Here is a 20,564-nt window from a genome sequence, read left to right on the forward strand (position 1 = left end):
CCAGGTGCTCAGAGGGAGCTGGGCTGCAGTGCTAGACACAGGATTCTTTCTGAGTAGCATCCAACCAAACAAGATTGGAAGCCCAAATGTAATACCCTATGTTTTTCAGCAAGATTACAGTGGTCTAGATTGAAAATTATTCCCACAGGTGGGTGTGTGTGTGTATGTATGCACACATATATATACACATGTGTGTGTATATATATGTGTATATGTATACAAATGCTAAGTCCAAGAAGTTTCACAGACCACATTGTATTTATAGATATATTTGAGGAACATGCATATAAGATTGGATGAAGTATGTAGTCTCTGCATTGCATGAATGTTCTTGAAACATGAGTACTGAAACAATGAAATGGAACTGGATATATGGTAGGGTTGCCAAGGAGAGCCTGATGACACCGGGTGGGTTGCTATGACCACAGAGGAGGATGCATTCTCTTATGTATATTTCCGGCCCTTCAATCAGGACAGAGGGATCTCTTATCTCCCATAACTAGACCTTATGAAGTTGTCAACAGATTACTGTACCTGAAGAAAATCAGCCAGCCAGTAGATGGAAGGTCCAAGAAATAAATTTCTGAGATCTTATTGACTTATCTCCATATAGCATATAATTTTTGTGAGTTCTTCAGGGTGTTGCCACAACTTTTCAAATTGGTAAAATAATTTTATTTCTTGGCCATGCTGCTTATGAGATCTTAGTTTTCTGACAAGGGACTGTACCCATGCTCCCTGGAGTGGAAACACAATCCTAACCACTGGACTGCCAGGGAATTCCCAAAATAATTTTATAAAAAGCACTATTCTGTCTATATCCTAGTATAAAATGCTGTAAGATATAGAGTTAAGTGAAAAAAGCAAGATGAACTAAAGCATGTATGATATGCTACAATTTGTCTAAAAAAACATACGCAGTACTTATTTTTTTAATGCAATAAAGTAAAAGAAAAGATATAAGATTGGAAATGAAATAAAGCTTATAATGAATAAAGTGTATAATGTGATTGTGTACAAGGACATTTAGTCCTTTGCCTAAAGGAATCTCCAAGTAAACTACTAGAACTAATAAGTAAATTTAGTCAAATCAGAAGACAAAGCGTCAACATACCAAAACATCAAAAGGTCAATAGGCAAATGAAGAGACAGTGAACATCATTAGTCATCAAGAAAATAAAAATTACAATAAGAAAATACCACCTATCCATCCTAATGGCTAAAAATTTTAAAACCGAGTTGAATACCAAGTGCTAGCTAAGACGAGGCGCGATAGGAACACTTATGCACTTCTGGTGGAAATAAGAATGATACAACCATTGGGAAATTAGCTGTTTCTAACACATTTATGTAACTTCCTTGTAGCTAGTAGTGTGCTTGTAAACCTTTAACAATTGGTTTGGGGTGGAGGAGAAGGAAGTCCTGATTTTATAGCATTTGCCTATTTCCATGGTGTAAACATTTCCCCCTTGGGATAAATATTTCCCCCTTGGCTGATTTCAAGCTACCAATGGGAAGTCATTGAAAGTAGAATTGGGAAGAAATGCACATAACTGGCCCCAAGCTGTACAAGCTGGCTCCAGACCATTTCCTATGACCCAGCAGCTCCACTTCTGAGTACATACCCAAGAGAAATGAATAGTAATATCCACAAAAAGATGAATTCTATGAGAAAGTTCTTAGCAGCTTTATTCCTATCAGACACAGTCTAAAAACAATCGAGAAAAGATGAAAGGATAAATAAATTATGGTGCATTCATGCAATGAAATACTCTTCAGCAATAACAGACAATGAACTGATACAACAGCATGAATAATTCTCAGACATGGCATGTTAACCGAACCAGGCACAAGAGTGCACTCTGTATAGTTGGTTCCATTTACATGAAAGTCAGGAATGAAAAAACTAATCAGTGTAGGAATCAGATGGTAGCTATTTCTGGGATTTCTCAATTGACTTTTGGAGTGGGGACAAGGTAACCCTCTGGGGCGATGGAAATTTATCTTGATCAGCCTATGTAAGTGTGTATATTTGATAAAAATTCACCAAGATGTTCACTTATATGTAAAGTCACCTCACTAAAGTCCTTGTTGACAGTGATTTTGCTTCATTTAAAAAAAAAAAAACATAGGCATCACAAATTTTTAAACAGTTATCTAGAGAAGAATGGAGGAAACTAGGAAATGACACCATTAAAAGCTAGATTCGGAATATACCTTGTCTTGTAGGTTTGATTTTGGACTCGTGGGAATAATTTACATAAAATATAGACTAAATTAAATCAAAATTGAAAAAGACAATTCCTTAAAGTCAGAATAAAATGTTTTTCACTGTATATTGAGTTGGTGGCCAACCAAGAGGAATTATTTCAAGAGATTTTTAAAAATTTATTTTTTTTGGCTGCTGTGGGTCTTCATTGCTGCATGCAGGTTTTCTCTAGTTGCGGTACAAGGACTTCTCATTGTGGTGGCTTCTATTGTCATGGAGCATAGACTCTAAAATGTGAGGGCTTCAGTAGTTGTGTACTTGTGGCGCATGGGCTTATTCGCTCCAAGGGATGTAGGAGCTTCCTGGAGCGGGGATTGAACCCATGTCCCCAGCATTGGCAGGTGAATTATTTACCACTAAACCACTAGGGAAGCCCCTCAAGAGATTTTTAACAGAATAAAATGTTAGTAATAACTTTGGTATTATTATTCTGAAATTATTAGCTACATATAAAGTAAGTAAATAAGTAATTATGTTTATGTTAATAGAAACCAAGAATTTTACCAGAAGAGACAAAGAGATGCAAACACAGAATTTAATAATGTAGTAAACATTTTATAGTCTTAAATTTGAGTGGAAAATATTAGTATGAACTGTTGATACATTTTCTTATTTTGAAAGTCTGTTTCCTAGTTCTGCCTACTGAAAAGGCCTAGAAAAAATGACCAGTCACATGGAATGTGTGCCCTGAGTGCCAGTTTAGTCCCTTAATACTATTTCCCACTAACCGGAACCAGGGCTTCTTGAGGAGATGGATGGTTCTGGTCTGAGGCAGGCAATGTACGTGATCAAACTGGAACATCACAACATACCTGAAATTCCTGGAGTCATGTCAAAAGGACTCAGAGCCAACCTGTCAAAGCTCTAACTAACCACATATGGGACAATTTAAACATGAAAACGGAAAAGAATTAAAACATGTGAATCATGTTCAAAAGTCTTAATATTCATAATGATACTAAAAAAATTCCAACCCCAAACCACCATTGGATGATACTGGGAAACCAACTTACTCTTCTGAATATAGGCAAGTAAACATGTTATCTGCTTTCGCCATATGAACTGAATTTCAAACAGTAGTGAAGGAGATGTTTCTTTTTATAGAAGCATTCCAGTCAATAATTAAGGAATGTCAACATTTGACAAGTCCTAAAAGAAATAATGGTTCTAGGCAAGGATGATAGTATTAGTTCCTGGGGCTACAATAACAAAGTACCACAGACTGGGTAGCTTAAAAAAGAAATTTAATGCCCCTCAGTCCTGCAGTTGAAAGTCTGAAATCAAGGTGTTGGCAGAAACATGCTCCCTCTCAAACTCTACGAGAGGATCCTTCCTTTCCTATTCTATCTTCTGGTGTTTGTTGGCAAACCTTGTCATTCCTTGGCTTGTAGATATAACACTCTGATTTCTGCCTTTGTGGTTGCATGACCATCTCCTCCTTGAGTCTGTGTTCAAATGTTCCTCCTCTAATAAGTGCTGGGTTAATGTGGGTCTCATTTTAACCTGAATTACCTCCATGGGCATGAAGTTTAGGATTTGAACATATCTTTTGTGAGGGATACTATTCAATCCTAGTCATCAATGGCAGTTAGGATCACAGAGTGAAACGGGACATTATCTATTATTCCAAAGAATTAGACCCAAATCAAACCAAGTCTAGATCTAACTACCAATTTACAGGAAACAGAAGGGATGGAAGAGCATGCTAAAAAACTCCACAGGTGTATAATCTGTGAAGTCCAGAATGTGGGAAATTCTGCAGGACAAATGACTTGCCAACAAATAAATTACGAGGAAAAAACAGAAACAGAACCTTTAAATAATTATGAACATAGCAGACATAGCAACCAAATCCCATATATAGCTCTTGTCTGGAAATCTGAATACTTACTAGATAGTTAATGATATAGAGGGGTTACTGGCAAGTTTTTAAAAACTTATCTTTAAATGAAACTCTACTATATAGCACAGGAAACTAAATTCAATATCCTGTGATAAACCATAATGGAAAAGAATATGGAAAATATATATTTGTATAACTGGATCATTTTGCTGTATAACAGAAATTAATACAACATTGTGAATCAACTATACATCAATAAAATAAAATTAAAATTTTTAATAAAAACATAATGGTATGGTGATAATGTTTAAAAAAGAGTTTTTAATATAAGAATACATAACTTCAGGGACTTCCCTGCGGGTCCAGTGGTTAAGACTCTGTGCTTTCACTGCAGGGGGCACAGGTTCGACCTCTGGTCAGGGAACTAAGCTTTCACTTGCCTCCTAGTGCAGCCACAAACAAAAAACAGCAAAAAACAAACAAAATGAAAAAACATGCTCTCAAATAAAGCAACACGATGTTTGGAAGATGTCAGGAGAGTGGGGGATGGGTTAGGTACAAAACAAGATTAGCCATGTTAAATAATGAAGCTTGGTGTTGGGTACATGGGAGTTCATGATACTGTTTTTTCTATATGCTAAAATTTTCCAGCATATACAATTATAAAAATAAAATGCAGTACATTAATTCAGTGTTTCTCAACTTGAGGCAGTATCAGAATCTATTTTCTGAAGATTCTTCCCTTCCCCAGAAGTTATGCCTCATTCTTGCAGAGACATTGGTGTTGAAAATATTTATACTTCAGTAAAGAGTATTTTTGTAAAGAAGTTAGACTATCATAGGATGAAGTTAAGTTATACATTTTTTATACATTTTTGCAGAATGTGTATGTTCAGGCTTTCAACTATTTTTACTCATCTTTTAGTTCAATGACTATCCAAAAAACTTCTGCCTCACATCTTCCTAAAACTTGAAATTATTGTATATATTGGGAATCTGATTTCAAATTCAGATGAATTTATATCTCATTAACATTTTTCATTTTTTACTTATACTCAGGCTCTGGCTTAAATGCTATCTCCCCTGCTCCGTCAGTTTCCCTGATTCCCCTCTAACTGGAAGTAATCTCTCTCTCCTCATAAAGTGATCTTACAGTACTGTTTTGTTCCTCTTTCATCTCTTCCTACTTGCTAGCATTATTTTACTGCTATTTATATATCTATTGACTTCCCAGGTGGTTCAGTGGTAAAGAATCTGCCTGCCAAGCAGGAGACTCGGGTTCGATTCCTGGGTCTGGAAGATCCCCTGGAGAAGGAAATGGCAACCCACTCCAGTATTCTTGCCTGGAAAATTCCACAGAGGCGGCTGGTGGGCTATATATAGTCCATGGGGTCGCAAAGAGTCAGCTGAGTGACTAAGCCACCATCTCCCTTCCCCAAATTCACTGAGATTTGCTGTTCAGTATAATTTTCTAGGATACTGAGTTTCTCTTTTCAAAATCATCCATTGCAGCTTGATTAATGATGGAGAAGTTTTGTTTTTTGGAAACTCCTGTGTAGCTGACAAAAATACTTTTCAGCAAGGAAGGAATTTTTAAAACTTCTTTTATTTTAAGAGTACTAAGTGTATACACAAGGTAAAAAAGAAAATCTAAAATGAGCCAAAAAGTCAGATCACTCCTCCTGCCCTAGTTCTACTCCCCAGGGTCTCCGCTATTCCAAGTTTCTTGTGAATCGCTCTACACATTTTTTCTAAGCATATACAAAAATAAATGCTATTGGACCTTACTGCAAGTACTATCTGTTGGGTTTTTTTTTTTTTCCAACCTTGCAGTATACATTAGAGACCTTAGCAGCAAATACAGAATTTCTCTTTTTTGTTGTTGCACTACATGGAAATCTCATCATTTATTTCAGTCCCCAGTTGGCAGCACTTTTTCCCAGTTATTTCCTCTTACAGATAATATTGCAATGCACCATCTTGTACACACAGAGAAAAGGAATTTTGTTGAAAATCTGCATTTCTGAAGGAAACCCCTCCTTCATTCTTTTAGCTGGGGGCAGGAAGCACCCTGTGGTATGAAGCAATCGCTCAGCAAACCTTCCAGACCTGACGGTATCACCTTGTGAATCCCCAGCGGCTGGGTGGTCAGAAGTGCGCCTGGTTCCCTAGAAGAGAAGACGCCAGCACCCCGGCTCTGTGGTTGAAAGCGGATGCCCCCTGAGTCCCCTCGTGTTTGAAGCCCCAGCCAGGGAGAGGTGAAGCCTCGGCATCGTGTCATTAGGTAAGTGTGCCGGCTTCGGAGGGGTGGGGCTGAGGCATGTTAGACGCAGACTCACCTGCGCGCAGCAGTGGTTCAGTTGGTAAGACACTAAATGCTAATGTAGACAATGTCTCTGAGGCCAAGAGCAGTCAGTACTGTGTCCTCTCTGAGAACAGCATTTTGTGTGGGTGAGCAGAGTAAGCTTTTATTTTAGTTCATTCTTTTAAAAAAAGAACAACTGTGGCTTGTGTTTAATCCTCTGGAAGTCCTCTGTGTCAGCGAGCCCTTTCTTTTCATGTGGGCATCTCTTGCCAGAAATCGGAATTTCCTGGCAGAGAAGAGAGGCAATTTGAGTAACCCGGACACAGACAAATACACTTCACTTCAACAAAGCTTTTCAGGTGTCACTGAAGATGTGTGAGAAACCAGATAGAATGCTATAGAAAATGCTCTTTTAAAAAAGTATTCTCCAGTTGATGGCTTTAATGAGGCTCTTGCTTCTCATCTCAAACTAGATAAGTTCAGGCCGAGGCTTCACTGAAGAGGATTTTGTTGACCACAGGGAAAGGGCTGGGGATATGGTCAACATCTCAGTCCAGACTGTGGGGCTTCCTTTCCAGCCTAGACAATAAGATCAGGGCTTAGAGCAAAATGCTTATGACTCGATTTGTTTTGCCTCTTTAAAAAAAAAGTATTTATGGTGTCTGTTATTTGAAAAGTAGATAAAAGGTTTGTTTACAAAAAAATAAATAAAATTATTAGGAAAAAAAAATGAAGAGTGGAATTGTTCCTCACTGCTCTTAACTACCTTGATGAAATTTGGCTGATCTACAGTTATTCAAAGATAAGCATATGTTTGTTGGGAAGGGAGCAGTAAAGTGCGAGCTCCTCTGACAAGTCTGAAGTTTCCATAATGGCATTTGGCTTCACAACAGGGGATAGTAGGAAATCATTGCTCTAGTGGAACTTGAATCTAGTGGATTCAAGTGAGGGATGAGATTGTGGGGAAAGGGTTGAGACTGGGAGGTCCTTTGAGTTCTCAGAGGAGATGCAGGATGAGCTGGTTAGAGGTAGAGGTCAGTTCTGTTTTTAAAAGTGGTAGAGCATTAACATCCAGGCAAAGTAAACAAAGAGGAAGAGAGCTAATGAAGGTGTGGTGCTGGGTAGGGGGTATGGACCAACCTAGGGTGTGCTGGTCTCAGGATAACCTGGGCACAGGGCTCTGAACAGTGTCTGTGCAGGTTCCCAGGACTGAGGGTCAGAGGCTTTCATACTCAGGGCCCAGGGAAACCAGTCTCCAGGTCTCATGGGGTCCAGTAAGAAATCTGTCAGAGACCAAGGGGTTAGGTCCTAATTGAGAAGGACCCTCATTCTCCAGGCATTCATCCAGGGAAGCTTTCTGTACGGTGGCTCCCTCCCCGTCTCCCCTACAGAGGGTGTCCCGTTTCCCATCACCTGTCCAGTCTCCCTGAACAGCTTTTACAATCTGAACTAGTTCAGTTCCAGAGAGAAGCATTTGTTAAGCATTCATTAGCTTGTAAGATTTTTTTTCACTCTGTGAAATTCTTTCAAGCTTTTTGACATTGTCAAGTGCCTGGATGATTGGGTTTGAACAGCTGTGATCTTCAGCTGTCTAAAGACCTGTAATGCCATCCCTGTCGAATGTAGATTCTAACTCAGGGATTATTTTAGTCAATAAGAGGTAATATTGGAAAAGGGTATAGGGTCTCCTCTTCCTGCCTTTGGGGCCCGTAAGTTAAGACCTGTTCTTTCAAGTAAGTGACTGCTAGTCAATCTGGATTCTAGTTTCTCTAAACAGATCAGTTTCCTAGAGAGGTGGAATAACAGGGTGCCTCACTTAGGAGTCAGGAAACTGGGGTTCAGCGTTGTTTCCACCACTAATTACCCCACGTGCCCTTTGGCAAGTCCTTCAGTATTCCCCTTAAATAAAGATGAAGGAGTTGAATTAAGATGCACAAAGGTTTCAATAATCCTAAAGGAGGGGTTGAACTGATGAGATTAAATCTTAAAAAGTTGTCTGCAAAGATAGATGCTGGGGAAAAGCTAACATTACTATTCCTTTTGAAAAGGTTTGTACCCCTGAACATGAAACAGGAGTGAGTTGTGGCTACCAGTATAGTTCGCATTTGCAGGCAGCTTCAATAGAAACTCAGCTTCCAGAATAAGGTCAGAGGTCAGAGTTCTGCTGTGCTGTGTTCTGAGCTGGCAATGACATCACCTGCCTCCCATTTCACATCTACCTCCAATATACTCTCCAACTTAGAAACCAGAGTGATTGTTCTTAAAAACTAAATTCGATTGTGTTACCCTCCTGCTTACAAACCTTCAGGAGCTCCCTATTACCCTCAGAATAGTCTCATACCATGGCCTTCATGATTTGACCCCTGTTGATCTCAAGACTATCTCTTATCCCCCACTGACCCACAACCTTGAACTCTTAGTCTTGTAGTTCCAAACCACAAGCAGTTCCCAGAACTGGTCTCCTCTCCCTCTCTCCCCCCTCTAGAGTGCAGTTTCTAGCACACACACACACCTCTCCACCTGTCAGCTTCCCCAGCCTCTGGGCTTTCAGAGTCCGCTGGGTTTGCCCGTCATAGTACTTCCCACACTATATTGCAATTCCTTAGGAATACTCCACCCTCCTATCCCAAGACAGTGAGCTCCTCAAGACAGAGACTATGCTTTTTCTAGCATTCGCAGCATCTGCTGTCTTCACAGAAGGTGCTCAGGAAATATTCGGAGAATCAACTGAAGGCTGGGGGAACAATTGACAAACCAAGTGTACTCAGAGAAGAGTAATAAAGATGGTGTGGGTGGTAGAAATGAGGTTGAATGTCAATTAAAGAAGGTGGAATCGTTTAGCATGGAAAAGAGAGCATCAGAGCTCACGTTCATGCCAGGACTGCCTTGGGCAGTGGGATTTGATTTACTCAAGCCTCTCCAGAGGGCAGGGTTAGATTCTGGTGGGAGCAAGGCAGACATGGTGCAATGTAAACGGCAGCAGTGGAGACTGCTATGAGACTGTTTGGGTACATCTGGTGGAAGAAGGATGCCCTGCAGACAAAAGATGGCTTCTAGGTGACTTAAAGAGCCTTCTGGCTCTGAAGGGCCCCATCACTGTCTCAGTAGTGTAGCTAGAAGGATACTTGTGTTGGGTGAAGCATTCACCCCAATAATATTGAGCATAGGCTCTAAGATCTGCAAGCACTGAAAGTTCTAAAAGTTAGTGATTCTCTCATCTAGGCCAGAAGACCACATGCTTTACAAAACTGAACAGACATTCTAATTCCTGACTTCTCTTCCTTAACAGCTTCGGCATATTTTACCTATTCCAGATCCACCCATGATGCCAGGTCCACTTAGTTGTTCCACTGGGTAAGGAAAGAGCTGCACAGAGAAGTTATATAACCTGCCCTAGTTTTTGCAGGATACTAAGAGACAGAATCTTAATAGGAAACAGAACTCCCAAGTCCAAGGCATTACAGCAGATGGCTTTTCCAGGTCCCTGATGACTTCACAGGCCAAGTTGGCCTACAAAGTTTCATGTTTCTTACCATTTTGCCTTCATCCTGCATCTAAGTTCAAGAGCACATCATGGCAGAGTGGCGATGGAGATGGACTCAAGAACCAGATTTCCTTTGTGACCTCAGACAAATCACTTCCTCTTTCTGTGACTCAGTTTCCTCATCTATAAAATGAATGTAAAAATAGAATTAACCATATAGAGTTGTAAGGATAAAATGAGGATACAGAACATGGATATACTTCATAAGCATTACCTAGTGTTATTAGTACTGGATGAGGACAGGACTTGGCAATAAAGACGATTGATTTCTCATTTTGGTGCTAAAGGTACAGGGTAGTGGCCTTAAGCTGTTCTCTGCACCTCATCAGAAGGTCCTCAGAGCTTCCGCTGAGAGCCTGAGTGGGGTGTAAAGGACCAGAGATGACAACCATTGGCCAAGAAGAACCAGGTTGGAGTGGGGTGGGCTGAGCACCTAGCTGGAACTCATCTGCTGCTGTCTGTGGTCCTGAAACAATTTGTTAATTATCTAGAAAAATGAGGGTGTGGGGGGTTTACAGCCACAGCCTCCCTTCCCAACAGTTGCCTGCTTATGGATAGTCCACCCACAAAATGGAGTTTGGATAAATTATCGATAACCTTCGAATCATTCGTTTCTTTTTCTCTGAAGACAGGTAATTCACGTCTTCTGATGTGTTCACAGGGATGTTGTCAGTTTACATACCATCCATGTATAAAATACCTCCCCACCTGTTGCCTGTCTGAGGGACACAGTCAGAAAGGGGCAACAGAGTGGAAACAAAAATATCTTACACTCTGAGCTCCCTCCCTACTGAGTTACAGTGGGCTTGAAACTCCAACCCCACTGAAGGCACACAGCCCAGCTTTCACCTGACAGAGTCCCAGGGGCCTCATACAGTTTTTAGTGACAATTCAAGTCTTCCTGCAGAGAAGGCAATGGCACCCCACTCCAGCACTCTTGCCTGGACAATCCCATGGATGGAGGAGCCTGGTGGGCTGCCGTCCATGGGGTCGCTAAGAGTCAGACACAACTGAGTGACTTCACTTTCACTTTTCACTTTCATGCATCGGAGAAGGAAATGGCAACCCACTCCAGTGTTCTTGCCTGGAGAATCCCAGGGACGGGGGAGCCTGGTGGGCTGACGTCTCTGGGGTCGCACAGAGTCGGACACGACTGAAGCGACTGAGCAGCGGCAGCAGCAGGTCTTCCTGAGGCTGGGGGTCAGAGCCACACTCTCCTCTGCAGGTGGCCTGCATCGACCATCGCTGCCTCTGCTGGAGCTGATGCTGCATCTCCTTTGTGGTGTCCACCTGGGATGGCACAGGCTCTCCCCCGCCAAGGTCACAACTCTTGAGATGCTTCAAAGGGCTCTCTTGCTGTTTCAACTTAAAATCTTCTTTTGCCAAAGACTCGGGATGGATTCCGGGTGGAATCTGGGCCAAAGGATGGTTAAGACACTCCCAGCATCTTGCTCAAAAGTCTTTCTTCTTTCTTTCTCATTAACCTGGACAGTGCAATCCATCACTGTACCAGGATAAAGCCCAGGCCCCACCAGAGGCCTACCCAGGAAAGAGATGGGGGGCATGCTGCCCCTGTTCTCTTTTTGGATGTCAGAGTTTAATCTGGCATCATGTGGCTCAGTTATGTTCTTGATTTCCTCATCAAATAACTCCCAGTGAACCTTGAGATGGACAGAGCTCCTGAAGGGACCCTGCTGACTGTGCTCCCTCTGGGACCCCCAGTCCGCAGATAAGAAAGTGCTTCAGACTTTCGGCATCAGGGGAATTTTCCAAACCTGATTAAGTGTCATTACGAGGAAAAAATTAGAAACAGTTTTTCTTTTCATAGATTCAGAAAGCAGAAAAAAAAACTCTTAATGTTGATTTGGCCCGTTCTGGCTGCTAGCAGGGTTAAACTCAAACAAAAAGTGGTTAAACTTAGAGAGAAAAACACCTCCCAGAGATTGAGATACTGCAATGTCTCCTTATATGATGGAGGGTTCCCCAGCCAATGGTCACATAAATTCCTCTGTGGTGCTACGTAAGACCTTTACCTATTTTTCTGTTCTTGAGGGGAATCAGAAGGAAGTTGGTAGCTTGCCTTGACTGTCTCCCATCACACAGTATAATTCTCTGTGTCTGAGTTCTTATCCAACCATCACACACATGCCCACACATCTCTACACACATGTGCTCAGTTGCTCAGTTGCGTCCGACTCTTTGCAGCCTCATGGACTGTAGCCCATCAGGCTCTGCTATCTATGGGATCCTCCAGGCAAGAATACTGGGGTGAGTTGCCATTTCCTACTCCGCCACACACACACATTTCAGCTCTAAACTGTAGTCGCCTGTGTCTGGCTTGGCTCTGGGATGTGAAGGGGGAGCCCTGGGTATGCAATACCATAAACATATTTTCCCCAAGAGATGCTTATGCAGCAGTTCAGACATTCTCGTTGCTCGGCCTTTTAATTAGTTCAGGGAGTTGCAACCTTACAGTGTTGGTGTGCTTGCCAGCTGGGCTTTTTGGGAAGTTATCCAGTCTGCACTCCTTCTGTCTCCTCCCTCAGTGTCAGGAAATTATAGAGCTAGCTCTCTTTGCTTGTCTTGGAAGTGTGCGCGCTGATCTTACCCCACAGAGCCCTGGACACTCCGGGGCCTGTCTGAGCCAGCGCTCAGAGGCCCCTGGGGACCAGTGTGGTGACACGCAGTGCTCAGGTCTTGCAGCCTGCTGTCCTTGAGCAGAGGGAGAGGCAATAGCTTTGGGCTAAAAGGGATGGTTTTCACCGGTAATTACTTGATCCCTTTGGGCGACATACTGCAAAATTGGTGCCCCTGGGGGCCCAGAGAAGGGATTTTATGACTCAAGGGAAAGCAGCTTGTCTCCCAGGGAGAGTCCTGTTCTAGAGGCTGCCAGATACCTTATCCCCATGAAAGAAGAGGCCCCCGAAGAGTCCTTCCAGCCTTCCTCTGGGCTGCCTCCCCAGGGGCTTCTGGGATGGCTGTGGCTGAAATTAAAACTCTCACTGCTGCTGACTTTTCGGGATAAACCATTCTCCTCTGCACAGTCACCCCTTGCTTTGTTTATGCATCCTCCCTCTGGGTGTCCAGATCACTCTTTCGGCTCTATTTTAACTTCTCCACTCACCAGGCTTGGGCGCATCCCCCTCTTTCCCTGGGCAGTGGGGTTTCTCCTGGCTTCTCCCCTAGATGTCTTCGAGCTCAGTCTGCATGGCCAGTGCCTCTCTGACTTGCCGGTTTGCTCCTATGGGCTGTAGAGGTTTCTACACCACGCTTTTCAGCTGAAACCCACCAGGGTGCATTGTCTCTCGATTTATCTCATGTTTTGGCACAGATTCCCCTCTGTTTCCTCCTATCTGCACATGTCTTTTTGTGGCTGTTCCCATCCTTCCAGCCTCACTCACCTTTTGGGCAGGGGTTCCCACCTGGACACGTGGCTTCTTCAGACCCCCTCTCTGCTGCAGACAGGGTCACTGATCACTGCCTTGGTATTGACTCTGAAGCTGCAGCCTTGCAGGCAGGCACCTGCCCACCACTCAGGCCCACCTGTCATGTTGATGGCCACTGAGCCTGACCTCAGCCAATGCCAGCCCCACAATGTCCCTGTCCCTAGACTAAGGCAGAGCACAAATGAAGGGGCTTGGAGCTTAAATATGTACTTTTATAACCTCTAATTTCAGAAGAGCTGCCTAACTAAATGTTGTATTGGATGTTATATTTATTTTTTCAAAACAGAGTAAATCTAACTTTGTTTAATTTTTTCCATTTTATTTTATAAAGGAGTAATATATGTATATGATTCAAACCCCAAAAAGTCTAAACTCTTTTAAAATTATTTTTGGCTGTGCTGGATCTTCATCGCTGCACGCGGGCTTTCTCTAGTTACAGCACATGGAAACTACTCTCTAGTTGTGGTGTTCGGGCTTCTCTTGTTGTGAAGCAGCGGCTCTAGGGCACACAGGGTTCAGTAGCTGCAATTCTCAGCCTCCAAAGCACGGGCTCAGTAATTGGGGCCCTGCAGCATGCGGAATCATCCCAGACCAAGGATAGAACCCGTGTCTCCTGCATTAGCAGGCGGATTCTTTACCACTGGTGCACCAGGGAAGTCCAAGCCTAAACTCTTACACAGCAAAAATTCTTTCTCACTGCCTTGTTTTCTTCTGCCCTGTTTCCATCCTGTGTGGGTAGGCCTGGTGTGGATCTTTCTTAACTTGATCACTCTTGGTAGTCTTGTACCAGATTCAAAATCACTGCTTCTAAAACAATGATGTGCCAGCTAGTTAGAAAAGGAGGCACACTGTGGCACATTTGCCATTTAGGATTGAAGTACCTGCTCCTCCCCTACCCCTGTGGCTATACATTCTGTACTAAGATCTTTCTCTTTCTCATAGCCTTTGTGGTACTAGGAATCTTTATCTCAGCCATCTTTGTCTACGTGTCTTTGTTTCAATGTCTTGAAGCTCAGAGCAGATTCCATTACATGGGAGCTTAGTGAATTGCCCCCAGTTGATCAGATAAGCACCAGAGAAATTCCCTGGAAACCTCCAACAGAGACTTAGAAAGAGCCAGCACAATCCATTTATCACAGTTAGATTATGGCTGATATCCTCAAAATGGAGGAGCCCTTGAAGTCATTTAAACAACTTGAAGAGGGCTCAGCAGAGGAGAGAGGGGACAGGAGGGACGTGTGGGCAGACAGGCATGCTCAGCCTCAGGCTGGGTGTCCCCAGAAGTCAGGGCTTTCTCTGGACAGAGCTCAGTGGCCCAGGCAGCAGGAGTGACCAGCATTCCTATAGTCATAAAGAAATTTCATCTGGGCAGATAAATCTTTGGAGAGTTCTGGCTGCCCACCTTCTGGGCACTCTCATCTCTGGGTTTCGTCGGAAAGGCGTCTGGCAGCCTGGTCATCATCAGCACCATCTCTGAAACCGCCCATGGCAGTCACTCTTCTCTACACGCACACACACTGAGTGCTGTCTAATATATTTGTCCCGAATCTTCACTTTTCTGAAGTGCTTTCAACTCACTGACTCAACTGGAGGGGTCACCAGTGCTATTCGATGACCCAGCCCGAAACTAGAACCTCCCCTGAGTAAACTTTCTTTATGTTTGACCTGCTGCCCTACATATCTCTGGGAATTGCCACTGTGTTTAAAGATGCTCACTAGCAATCACGGAGGTGGCCCCAGGTACCACAAGATTCAGAATCATAGCAATGGGGAAGTTCACTGTGGTCCCAGTGGGAAGTGCTGACCTTCAGTCATAATCATGTAGAAACTGGGATTCTTATGTGGTGTATATGATTTATGCAGTGATACCACAGTAAACATTTAATTAACAAGAAAATGTCACTCGCAAGCCACACCCAGTGCCCCGTGGGATATCACACTTTGCACTGGGGACAAGTGAAAGGAAAACAAGGATTGATTGGCCTTGGGTAAACTGGTGCTGGTGGTTTAGTTGCTAAGTTGTGTCCGACTCTTTGTGACCCCATGGACTATAGCCTGCCAGGCTCCTTTGTCCATAGGATTTCCCAGGCAAGAATACTGGATCAGGTTGCCATTTCCTTTTCCAGGGGATCTTCCCCACCCAGGGATCGAACCCAGTTCTCCTGCACTGCAGGTAGATTCTTTATTGACTGAGCTACCAGGGAAGCCCAACTACCTGGTCTTTAATTAGGAACTGTGGAGGAAACACCTAAAGCCCCTTTCCCTAGGAATATCCTCCAGGATGTCTGTTCTAGCTCATGCCTGCCAGAAAGGCTCTCTAGCCTCTGAGCAGGGATGGTCATCCCAGGGGTTGCTTGACTGATGGGTGAGGTCCTGCTTAGATAGGAGATCTCACACATGTGTCTCAGCTGGGGAGATACCTTCCCTGGAGGTCTGTGGATGGGTCCTGGAGTCTGAGTCACAGAGGGTGGGATTATAGAACCAAGACTGGGTCTGTGGATAAGGAAGATCAATGAGAACTGCTGAGGAGGAGAGCATATGGGTCATCTGAGTAGAGGGCCAGCGACATCCTTATCTGGAGACCGTTATCACATTAAATAAGGAGAAGAGATGGGGCCCTGGAAGTGTGGGTGGGCTGAGGAGGGGAGAGGCCAGGATGTCTCTGGACAGGGCACAGCTAGAGCAATAGTGATGCATTACCTCTTAGGGGTGAAGACGTAACTGTTGCAGATGGGATGTTCTGGGTGAAGGGCCATGGCCGGGGTAGGTCAACCCTGCTGTGGCAAGCAGGGGACAGGTGTCTGTCCAAAGAATGGTCATCAGCCTTTGTGGTCTAGTTGGAGTTCTCAACCCTGCCCTTAGACAGCCAGAGGTAGGTGGTGAACAAGAGGAAAGGAAGGTGAAAGTTCACTGGCACTTTCCAGATCAACACAGGAGCCTGGGGTCAGTGATCAGGTGGATGGGTGGTGTGTGGTTCAAGGTATACTGTTCTTGCTGGGTGGAGTCATGGTGGATGATAGAGGGGGGCAGGGCCTGCCGTGTGTCTGACCCTGAAGCCTGCTCCTTCCTCCTGACTGAGTACATCTCTTCCTTGTATAGTGATGTCATAGTCACAGCTTGAAATCGGCCATGGTGGGAGTGCCTACACCATGGAGATCAGGAAATGCTCCATATCAGGGTTTTCTTTTCCAGAGAGCCAACTGTTAAACATTTACCAGCACATCACTCAGGGGTGGGGAAGTAAAGTGTACCTGTCGGCACATGAAAAGGGATGAGTCTAAAATGAGGGACCTTGACTGCTGAGGAGTTCGGACTTTATCCTGAGGGCTGATGAAAGTCACTGAGAAGCTGGATAATTCAGTACATTGCTTGAGAGGGGAGTATTTGAAGTCTGTTTGCCTGGGTTCAAATGCTTGCTCTACCACTTGCTAGCTGTGTGACCTTAGGTGGGCTACTTAACCTCTCTGAGCCATAGTTTCTTCATCTGTGAAATGGGAGAAATAATGCCTGCTTTACAGTTTATTGTGAGATTTAGACAAGTTTTACATAAAGAGCACTTAGAACAGAGCCTGGTGTGCAGTGAGCATTCAGTAAATGTTAGCTATTATAGATGCGTTTAGATCACTCAGTGACAAGATCATATTTGTCTTTGGGGATGAACACTGCAGCCAAGAGAATAGATTGAAGGGGGAAGGGCGGAGGCTGGAAGAACAGGAAAGAGCAAGGGGTGGTGGGAGCCTGAGCTAGGCTGGAGAGGAGGGAGTGCACCTGAGGGATCTTGAGGCGGGGTGGAGAGGGCAGGGAGTATGGTGCAAGAGGGAAGGAGAAGCGAGGGAAGATCAGAGCCAGCAAGCAGCCATGAGCAGTGACGGCTTTGCGAGAGAGGTAGGTCTTGAAGGGGTATCTCCGTGGAGAAGAGGGAGCAGGACCTATGACTAGAAGAAGCCATGTAAGAGAAGAGCAGGGGTTTTCCAGGGAGTGTTGGTGTATTCAATAAACATATGTCATGTGAGTATTTAAATGTTTGATGGATGCAGCTGGAATGAAAAAGGAAGAAAAAGCACTAGGCTAGAAAAAATTAAAGTCCCATAAGTTTCCTGCATTGCTCCCAGCTCCATATGCTGCTTTCCCAGAACCTACAGAAGCCACCCGCTGACAGGTCCAGGCATCACCCCTGCCCTGGCCGGGCAGGCAGCCTTCCAGCCCAGAGCTGCTCCGGGTGGGGTGGGGGCCCTGCAATGGCCCCGACCGGTGTTGCTGTGGAAATTAGCCAAGCACCAGAGGGTTAAATTCTCCCTCTCTTTCATGAAGAGGAGAGGGAGACAGAGATCTTTCCTGTTTACACTGTGGTGGGCTTTTGGCGCCTTCCTGTTGTCATAATGGTTCTTTGCTGGTGGCACAGGCCCTCTAGACCACTGGGGCAATATTTCACCCCTGCCACACTTGAAACCCTGTCACCAGAGTCTGGCTAACTGTGTCACAGGCTGTGGTTGCATCAGTCCACATTCTGTGAGGTTAGCTGGGGGACAGTGGTAAGCTGGTGTTATATCCAGTTCTGTATACGAGTGTAGGGGAGAGGGCTAATGGCATGCTGGCAGTTACACTGGCTGGGCCATGCAGACCTGGAACCTTCCCAGTTCACCTGCCTCCACCAACCACTTCCCTACTCAGCCTGGAGAAGGGTTGGAGGTGGTGAAGAGCCAGACTTTTCTCATATTCTATCCCCCAACATCTTCTCCTCAGCCACCAAACACCGTCTCTCCTCTCAAATGAGATGGAAAAATAAAGATGTGGCAGGTGGCGTTAGTGGTAAAGAACCTGCCTGCCAATGCAGGAGACATGAGACCTGGGTTTGATCCCTGGGTCAGGAAGATAACCTGGAGGAGGGCAGAGCAACCCACTCCAGTATTCTTGCCTGGAGTATCCTATGGACAAGGATCCCGGAGGGCCACAGTCCAGAGGGTCACAAAGAGTCAGACACGACTGAAGCGACTTAGCATGCAGCAGCAATAATGCCACGAGGGTAAAAAGATAGCAGAGAACCAAGTCGGATCTGTTAAGTGACTCAGAGAACTCAAGTTGTTTGGAGGGAGAAGATAGATACATGTAAGAAAGGTGATAAGATAGGCAGACTTTGCTCCTAAGTTTGGTGCGAACATCTCTCAGATATTCTCCTCCTGGAGACCCATGACTCTGCCATACTTTAAAAATGACATACACCAGGATGCTCAAAGCAGAGTGTTGCTTATCTGTTGCAGTAATCTTTGGGAATCCGGCAAAGTGGCATAGATTTAGACCATCCTAGAACTGGCTCCCAATCAGAGGCTTTTCTCAGACATTATTTGGCTGTGTCAGACCCACCTGGGCTTAAGGCAGGTCATTTGGACTCTCTCCCCCAAGACGGCAGCCGGTTCACCTTCTGTGGGCCAGGCCTGCCCAGCAGCTCCCAGCCAATGTGTGTTCTTTTCCAACCACTGCTGGGGCTTCTGGGAAACCCTTCTCTCCTCTGGCCCTGTCTCCTGACAAGCAGGTCAACTCCCAGGGGTGACCTGGAGCAGTGGAAGCTGGAGGCCCGGCTTTCTCCTCCTCTTTCTCTGCACCCTGGCAGGCAGTGCTGTCGGACTTCCCATCAGAGCTGAGTCCCTCATTCTCCCGCTGCCAGGAGAGTTTGCCCGCTGGTGGGAAGAGCTGGGTCTGTCCCCAGAAATTGCCCTCACCCAAAGGGAGCTGCTTTGCCCACAGCTTTGCCCGCACCCCAGGGTCAGCTGCCTCCAATGACTGGATGATGCAGAGGTACAAACTCTTAGTCCTTTGTCTCCATTCAGGATCTCTCTGAAGGGCTGACTCAGCCTCAGAGCTTCCTCTGGGTGGTGGGGTGGTGAGATCTCTGTGCTGATGGTGCATCCTCACGTGTGAGCCTGCTCTCCCTCCCTGGCAGTACTGTTCCCAAGCACACTTGCCAGTAATTGCATGTAAATCTCCATCCCAGTGTCTGTTCCCCAAAGGAAGCCAACCCATTACACTTAGAGACACAGGACAGAGGGCTGTGGGCCCCGAAGTCCAGGCAGCGGTCTGCAGGGAGCCTGGGCTGTGGGAGAAGCAGTGTGGCGAGGAGGTTGCTAAAGGAATGACCCAGGAAGAAGGAGTTCATGCTGAAGGATGCCTGCCTTACCCTCTGCAGCCTGTGGGGGATTGTCTGGCCCTGTTAAAGGAAAATGAGAGGATGAGAGAGGTTCAGCTGTTTGTCCCACAACTGACTAAACACACACTGCAGAATCCATCTTACTCCTGGTGGCCTGGGCACATTTACCTCACAAAGACATTACTGCCCTTCATCTGAGGTCAGCTGGGAAATTATGCAGTTAGTCTTACCACTAGCTAATTCAACAAGTGAGTGAGATGCCAAAGAGTAAGAGGAAAAGATAAGAAGGAAGAGAAGCTGGGGAGCTGTATGGCCTGCTCCTCCTCTGGAGAAGAGGGGAGTTGGAAGGGTGCTCCCCACTTGGTCTGGCTTCATGCTCCAGGCCCCAGGATGTGCGCTCCTTTAGGAAGATCTCTGGCTTTCCTTAGTCTGAACACAAATCCCCTGACTAAGACAGGAAACAGGAGTGAAGGTTTTCTTCTTTGCCTCTCAGCAAAGAACCCAGAGGCCAGGCCCACTCATCTGTTCGTCAGATCTGGAACAGACCCCATTCACCATGGCTTCCAACCTGGGGGTGAGGAGGAGCCACAACTGCTCACATCCTCAGACCCCCTGTCTCAAACCCTAAAAGCTCAGAACAGCTCAGAGTCTCCTATTCCCATTCCAGAAAACTCTACAAGCCTAGGGTATAAATTTTGTAAGGCCAAGAACCCCACACTGGTGGTTAACTTTTTTTTTTCTTAATGCTTATTTACTTATTTTTGGCCACACTGGGTCTTTGCTGCTGCGTGGGCTTTTCTCTAGTTGCAGTGCACAAGCTTCTCGTAGAGATTGCTTCTCTTGTTGCAGAGCACAAGCTTTAGGCACAGGGGCTTCAGTAGTCGTGGCTCCTGGGCTCTAGAACACAGGCTCAGTAGATGTGGCACAAGGGCTTAATAGCTTCAAGCATGCGGGATCTTCCCAGGTCAGGGATCAAACCTATGTCCCTTTGTTGGCAGGGAGATTCTTCACCATT

General features: G+C 45.0%; 1 protein-coding gene across 1 annotated transcript in view; it reads left to right on the top strand.

The window, feature by feature from the left end:
• The first annotated feature begins 6,292 nt into the window (after positions 1–6,292).
• Positions 6,293–20,564, top strand: part of BCAR3 (BCAR3 adaptor protein, NSP family member) — a 215,586-nt gene continuing 201,314 nt past the window's right edge. The window contains exon 1 of the mRNA XM_065908460.1: positions 6,293–6,396. The gene's annotated coding sequence lies outside the window, so the exon portion shown is untranslated. The remainder of the gene's footprint in view (positions 6,397–20,564) is intronic.

Source organism: Muntiacus reevesi, chromosome 1 (genome assembly GCF_963930625.1).
Source record: "Muntiacus reevesi chromosome 1, mMunRee1.1, whole genome shotgun sequence".
In the NCBI taxonomy this organism is placed as follows: Eukaryota; Metazoa; Chordata; class Mammalia; order Artiodactyla; family Cervidae; genus Muntiacus; species Muntiacus reevesi.